Raw genomic sequence first — 7743 nt, 5'->3', positions numbered from 1 at the left:
CTTTGGTTCGTTGTTAAAAAAAATCCGGGGATGTTAGGTTTAAATAATTTTAGCATACAAAACAAAGCACTCTATCAAAAAAGGGATGTGGAGCCACTCTTAGTACAAAAAGAAGACCGAAGACGTCCACATGTTGGGTCTGAGTTATAGAGATGGCACGATAGAGTTATTTCAAATAATTTTAATGATTAGGGGAAGTTAATCTGAAAAAAAGGAGAAAAGCAATTTGAAAAAATGGAGACCATGTTGAGTACAATACAGCAGGATAAGAGAGCAAATAGGAAAAAGAAATGGAAAGTGTTCAGGAAGCAATTACTCGCTATCCCAGGGTTCTGTGAGTGATCTAACAGTAGGTGCCCCAGGAGTGGAAAGGGGCCACGGTGAGTGAATAGGACTGGAGGGAAGTAATCAGAGATAAGAATAACGAGTATCAGAGGCACAAGACACAGAATAGAGAGAGACGATGACAAAGTTTACAGCCTGAACTTCAAAGGCATGGCACAATAAGGAAGAAAGCTAAAGCTGAGAACGGAATAAAGGGTCTGCTCACAAATGTTATGAAAATGTAAGATGATGGAATACAAGCTTGCCGAAGGAGGCCGTGAGGGCATGTGACAGAAAGCCCAGAGATGACGTGCAGAAAGCAGTAACATTATCAAAAGCGTAAATGAGTTTTTAGCCTTCACGTTCAAATGTGTAGATAGGAAAGGTGACTAGGTGCTGCGGTTCAGAACATAATGTTCAGAAGAAACAAGTTTGGAAAAGCACAGTCTCATCTTGACTGCAAAGTGGGTAATTAGTCACTGGCAATCAGAGATATGCACAGGGGCCAGAGTTTCTCTTCTAGAAGTTTTAAGGAGATGCCGTTAACAGAAACTAAAACAGAAACCTAGAGCCTTTCCCAGACACTGACCCTGTCCCTGGGGAGAAACCAAACAAATAGCACCATGTAAATAACCAGAGGGGAAGCAAATCACTAAGGAAAATGATGAAATAAGTCATTTGTTATCCTTTATCACGTTTAGAAACAAAGGTGAAAATCAAGGAACATATTTAACTATTTATTTGAATTACACCCAAAACAGATCTACCTCTTCAGAACCCGTTCAAAAATATTTATATTTATGTATACATATCGGTATCAAGCCAAGTGTGCTGTCTTAATGACTGTTAATTACGATTTCAAAGGTCAAATGATATGGTTTTTGCATCCAATTTTGTCTCTTCCAGCTCTGCCACTGAAATACTTCTAAGTGTCAGTTTTCTTTTAAAGATTTATTTATTTATTTGATGGAGAGAGAGAGATCACAAGCAGGCAGAGAGGCAGGCAGAGAGAGAGGGGGAGAAGCAGGCTCCCTGCTGAGCAGAGAGCCCGACGCGGGGCTCGATCCCAGGACCCTGAGATCATGACCTGAACCGAAGGCAGAGGCTTAACCCACTGAGCCACCCAGGCACCCTAAGTGTCAGTTTTCTGATCTGGGGAGGAACTAAGGACACCTCCAGTATGTGCCACTTGGCATTGAAAGGACAGTATGAGATAATGTTGTGATGCACTCTGCCATTGATGAAACACTATATTAATTTGGTTGTCACTATTATTATTAGTTATCATAAATGGTCATATTGCCAGTATGTCTTAGTCAACATGGAAAGGGGGAAAAAAGGTTATGGTCAAAAACAATATAAAGCTTATTGGGGTCTAGATGTAACACGATGCTAGAGAAAATAACAAGCTCACTTTTTTCCTCCAGAATTGTTTTAATTAAATGCTATATTTTATTAACAACCATAGTTTTGTCATAAAAGAGGGAAGACACACATTAAAAAATGCTTCAAACAGAAATTAGTCCAGTGTAATTAGTGTGAATTATCAAAATACCAGCACATAAGGGCACATGTGCCCTATTATAAAAACCAGGTGTTTAAACAAGATAAAACTGCCTCCTGAATCAATAGGGGATTTGAGCTGAGTTATGCTTTTCAAATATAGAAAAGATTGTTTCTAATTGCTTTTTCCATAGGTACCAAATTTGTGCGCATTATAAAAATCTTTCAAAAAGAAGTTATCCATGTGATGTGAACATTTGTATGCATTTCAGCCACTCTCAATGTATCTTTGGCCCTAAGAAAGGGAATTTAAATATCAATCTAGTATAGAATAATAGAAGGGAAGATGCTAACCAAAACGGAAGGGGAAAACATTTCTTCCAAAATCTTGAGTTTAGCATAGAATTTTCTGCATAAATTGTAAACCCTGGGAAGGGCGTGGAAAGATGGAACAAGGTCCTAAAAGAGGCAGAGGGTAACGGGCTCAAGAGATAGGTGGTGGGTTTGGCCTTAAAAAGAAAGGAATACCTGAGCCTCTGAGACAAAGGGGAAGGAGGGAAGTGCAGGGGTGAGTGCAAAGAGTTTATAAATAGGGGGTCAGGATTTAAGAAAGATCATACTAAATGGCCTCAATTTTCTTGATTAATTGGGAGACAAGATTATCTTCTGAGAGTGGGGCAGGCAGGGGCAGGTGGGGGGAGCTAAAATCAAAAGCAAAACCAAATGAAGCATTAGTCATTGTCACGGATCCAGGACCGGAATTAACCCTAAGAAAAGTGAAACTTTTTTTTCCTTTTTTACATCTTTTCCCAAAGATGTAAAAGATTGCAATCCAGAACCCTCAATCTTTCACATGACTGTCAGATTATCCTTCAATCATTTATGCCACTTCCATATTCTTTCTCATACATATTCTTCAGTAAGCGGCTGAAGACACACATCGTGGGGCACCTGGGTGGCACAGTCAGTTAAGCATCCAACTGTTGGTTTTGGCTCAGGTCGTCATCTCAGGGTCATGGGATGGAGCTCTGTGTCAGGTTCTGTGCTGAGTCTGCTTGGGACTCTCTCGCTCTCTCCCTCTCTCCCTCTCTCCCTCTCTCCCTCTGCCCCAAGCCCCTGCATGCTCTCTCCCTCAAATAAATAAATTATTCTTTAAAAAAAAGAGAGAGAGAGAGATACACACACATAGTTTGTGTTTTGCTCTGATCGAAATAACTGAGGCAATAATCTCCAATCCCCCCAGGTTACTCATGCTTGCAAAAACTGGTTCTCCTACGATTGATTGATGAGAGAGGTGACTTCTAAGACCCGAAGCATGAGGCTGTCTCTTTGCAATAACATCATTATGAATCCTTAGTTCCCACTAAACATCTTCATCTCTGAAGATAATATCCTGGGGGAAATGCCTGCAATTTCTAATTACTACAGGGTTTCACAGGAGGCGGTCTGAGGGTAAAGTCAGTTTGCCCTCCTCCTTACATTTGCTAAGAAACAACTTCAGGATCTTGTCCCTTCCATTTTTACCAAAAGAGGTAGCAGATAAAGAAAAGTCTGAGAGTATCTTACCAACGAAGCCCACCTGTCTGTTTACTAATAATAAGCATCTTTTGACACCTCAAACATTTGCAAAGATTCTGCCCTTGGCCCAAACTCTAATCAGGCTCCTCCCCTGAATTTTCAACTAGGACGCAACTTTTGAACTACTGGTTCATCTCTGCATTGTCCAATTTCAGCAAGAATCCTGTTACGTTAGTTTATCCCTCATCCTCTACATATTGTCACCTCTGATAGCCAATTTCATTTTCTACCATCTCCCAGGTGATGTCCAATCGCCCTGGCCTGCCTTCAGGAAGGATCATGGTAGGTCAGTTTTGCCAGAATCCTCTTACCTCTGATGTTTCCTCTTGGTAATTTTCCCTCCACTGACTCCCACCCTGTTCCTTGACTCTAATTTCTCACTTCTTCAGGTCGCAATTGGAGTTGAGCTTATCCCTCTCTTCCACTGCGAGACCCCACTGCAGGGTCCCCACACCTATGGTGATAATTTCCGTGAATAAAGTCTGCCTTACCATTCTCTAAGCGTCATGATTTTTTTTTCTTTAACAGCATCAACATTTAGATGCAGATTTAGAAAGATGACCAAAACTTCAGTCCACATAACATAAATCTGCCAAACCACAATGAAGTGGGACCCATGATATCACAGCATCTGGTGAAATAATTGTCTTACTTTTGAGAAAGTTCCCTAAGTGGATCGAAAGTTGTTGCACTGGTTTCTGGCTACACTGAAGGGAAAGACGTTGATGGATCCTCCAGGAGGGAAGTCCGCTGCCAATTCTATTAGGGGGCCCCCTTGAATCTTTGGTTAACCTTTATCAAGTCCTGTAAGGGTTGTTCAAAATGGCTGATCAGGAAGGATTTTGGGCTTCTGGGGCTGGAATATATGTGAAACTTTTAAATGTTTTAGTACCATACATGCATAGAGAAGACAGGAGCATATATGTCCGCTAACCCATTCTGAAGGCACAGTTTCGTCACCAGCTCTTATCCATAGCGAATCCACATGGAAAACCATATTTGTGGGTTGTCTACACCACAATAGCAAAGCCCTAGATGTATGGCCAGGAGAAAGGAAAGGATGAAGCTGTACAATGTCTTGGAAATAGCCGGGACTGCTTCAAAGAGATAGAGGCTCTGTTACCCAGGGCACAGCCTGTCTTCTCACTAACAATCAGCCCATGAAAGGCTGTTGTTGGGGCTCCTCCTACATGTGTCGGAGCTCTGAGAATCGATGGTTTGATAGCGAGCATTGAGTTGAAAATTATGCGTCTCAGACATCAGCAGAGACCCGGGAACCAATCAAACATGAATACCTGAGGACAGACAAAATGGGAAGGCATGATCGGATTTAAGCACATTTACTAACTCACCTTCCAACCACCCAACTATTAATAATTGTAGTTCTTCAACAGAGAGGAAAATGCATTAAAGAGGCTGCTGTGAGTCACTTTGTTTCATCCTAGGTGAAAACAAATGTAATCTAAGAAACTCTCCCTTTGTCATTATAAAATAACATCTTTCCGTCTGTTCATAGCAGTAGATCTGTGTTGATTTCATGATTTTAAGAATATATTATAGTTACGTAAGAGGTGGCAATTGGTGAGAGCTGCATAGGGATACACAGGAACTCTTCCATGACTTCTTATGAGTCTCACATAAGAGGTTTTTAAAAATCAATCAAAACAAAACAAAAAAATCCTTCTGCATACAAATTTGTCTCAATGTATATCCAGTGACCAATGAGAAAAGATGATCTACATTATTAGTGAAGTGCTTCCCTTTCTATCCTTGTTCCAGATTTCTACGTCACCTATTGTTTCAAGGTAGTAATAAAGGAGGTGTGAGGACTCGGTCCAGTCAATGCAGGCGCAATATCGGAGCAGAAATGTATGAAGACTCTTGGATACTTGTCACTGGCTGTCGCTTGCTCCCTTCCTTCTCAGTACCTGCTTCCGGTGTCACCAAAGAGTAGTAGGCAGAGTGGAAGCAGGGTCTAAGTGTCACAGTGGTGCACTCACACTGGTGTCAGAGAATGGAGAATGGGGAGGAGGAGACTGCAAGGAGAGGCCCAGGAGGAACAAGCAGTAAAAAATCTCAACATGGACAAGACCAACCAGGAAAATGAAAAAAGAAAAGGACAGAAAGGAGCGAATTGCTAATATAGGAGAGTCCTTGGCCCTCCCTTTGGAAGCTGGTGACTACTGTGTGCCTAGAGGAAATCCTAGGCAATTCGGTGTTAGGCAGCCCACCCTGCAGTGTGGGTGGGACATGATTCCCAGGCTTGGAGCCACAGGCAAGGATGAGAGAAGGGAATATGGAAAGGATTGGGGAGGCGGTGAGACAGCGGATGGAACAGTTGAGGGAAAAGCAAGTCAGTCACAGTCTGCGGGCAGTTAGCCCTGACCCTCCTCACCATGACCATCATGAGTTTTGCCTTGTGCCTTGAATCCTGATTTTTCCCCCCTGAAGTTAATTGGAAGACACTCATGCTTCCTAAACTTGCATGTGCTTGATGTACCTTTGTTGTAAACCTTTTGGTGTCACATGTCTCCTGTGCATCTCCTATGACCAGCTGCTAACTGAATGTTGCATTTGACCCAATCTGTAAGATTCTGTCAGATGGAGAGTTTTACCCTATTGCATGGCAAGGTGTTCATTATATATTATGAAGATAATAAAGGAATTTAAAAGGAAAGAAAGAAAGAAGGATGGAAGGAAGGAAGGAAGGAAAGAAAGAAAGAGAGAAAGAAAGAAAGAGAGAGAAAAAAAGACAAGACTTTTGGATATTTGTCATATGTGAAGAAACAAAATTCACAAAGCCCATGGTTTCTGAAGGTGTGGTGCAGCTGGGCTCATTTATGACCCATACCTGAAGTAGGCCCTTGGTTTGGCCCAGGGACTGGCATCGTTCTCAGTGGTTAAGAAGGGAATGAAGGTCAACTTGCTGACCATTCTACCTCTTCTATTTATATGCCCTCCTCATCCCTATGAGCTAGATAAAACAAGCACGGGTCCAGGCCTCACTGGCTCACCAAAAGCTAACTAGAAATTGTCCTTCTCTGAACTGGGTCATGCAGCCTGATGATGCTCCCACGCAATCCCCACCACTCAGTAATGCAGGCCCACCCACCCCCACCCATGGCCAGACCTTTCTCTAAATTCCCACCAGGCCAAGGCAAGACCCTGTTGTTAGACAGCATCTAACCTCACCTTTAACTTCTTAAATTGGCCTATCTTGTTCATGATCATTCCACTTGTAGTGACCCTACCACAGTTGCTTGGATCACCTGTTCTACCTAATTAGCTGATCAAAGAGAGGTAGAAGAAAGCATTAACACCATACTTGTCTCTCGGCCAATTTGGACACGATCCCAAGTCTCCAGAAATATGCAAGAGACATGAATGGAAGAGGTAAGGGTCCTCATCTCCATATGCATCTGATTCCCACAGTATCTGATGCTTAGTTACCCTGTGTGGCTGATGTGGGAAAGGCTCAGATGAGTTATGGATAAAGCATTGAAAGAGAGTGTCATGAATCTATTGGCCAAGCCAGTTCTTCACTGTGACAGTGGCGTTGAGAAGTGATGGATAAGTATGAGGAAGACAAACCAGAGAAGATGCTAGCCATCAGAAGACAAAAAGAGGCAAGACACAAGAAATGGAAGGGAAATGTACACGTAGTATTAACCATAGCCATTTGTGCAGGTCAAAGCAAATTATCAGCAATTTCAGAGTATTTAGCATAGTAAAAGGAGGCCTGGTATGGTCTCACTTACGATATACTTCAAGAAATAAATCAGCTATGTCAAGTCACTGATTACTTTATCCAACCGTGTAGTCATTCATTTAACAATAATTTATTGAGCTTCTACTATGTGCCAGGTATAGTTCTAGGCACCTGGATTTAGCAATGAGCAGGATATCCAAAAATCTCTGTGTTCAGAGTTGACATTCTGGTAAAGAAAGATAGACAATTCATAAATTGTGTGTATATGTGGGCATGCATGCACACAAGCAGGGATTACATATTATTTTAGTATTTATATGTACATATAGCATCACTATCTAACATAAATCTAACATTTTGTATGTATGTGTGTGTGTTATGAAGAAAAACACGTGGGCGAGAAAGATAATGAGGGACAGCAGGTATGGTATACAACTGTAAATAAGGTGAGTAAGAAGGCTTCACTGACGTTTGCTCTTTGAGCAAAGATCTAAAGGAGAAAATGCAGTCATCCATGAAACTATCTGGACAAAGAACTTTCAGGCAGAGGGAACAACAGAAATATCAAGGTGACTCAAATGGACGGAGCAAAGAGGAGCCTAATAGGAGGGGGAAGTCAAACAAGTAAT

At 41.8% G+C, this 7743-nt stretch overlaps 1 pseudogene; it reads left to right on the top strand.

Moving 5' to 3' along the window:
- The first annotated feature begins 5419 nt into the window (after positions 1-5419).
- On the top strand, positions 5420-5833 carry LOC111147156 (annotated as a pseudogene).
- The last annotated feature ends 1910 nt before the right edge of the window (positions 5834-7743 follow it).

The sequence above is a fragment of the Enhydra lutris genome, unplaced genomic scaffold (genome assembly GCF_002288905.1).
Source record: "Enhydra lutris kenyoni isolate GAN:26980312 unplaced genomic scaffold, ASM228890v2 scaffoldscaffold15, whole genome shotgun sequence".
NCBI classification, from domain to species: domain Eukaryota; kingdom Metazoa; phylum Chordata; class Mammalia; order Carnivora; family Mustelidae; genus Enhydra; species Enhydra lutris.
This window is presented reverse-complemented; position numbering and strand designations above follow the sequence as displayed.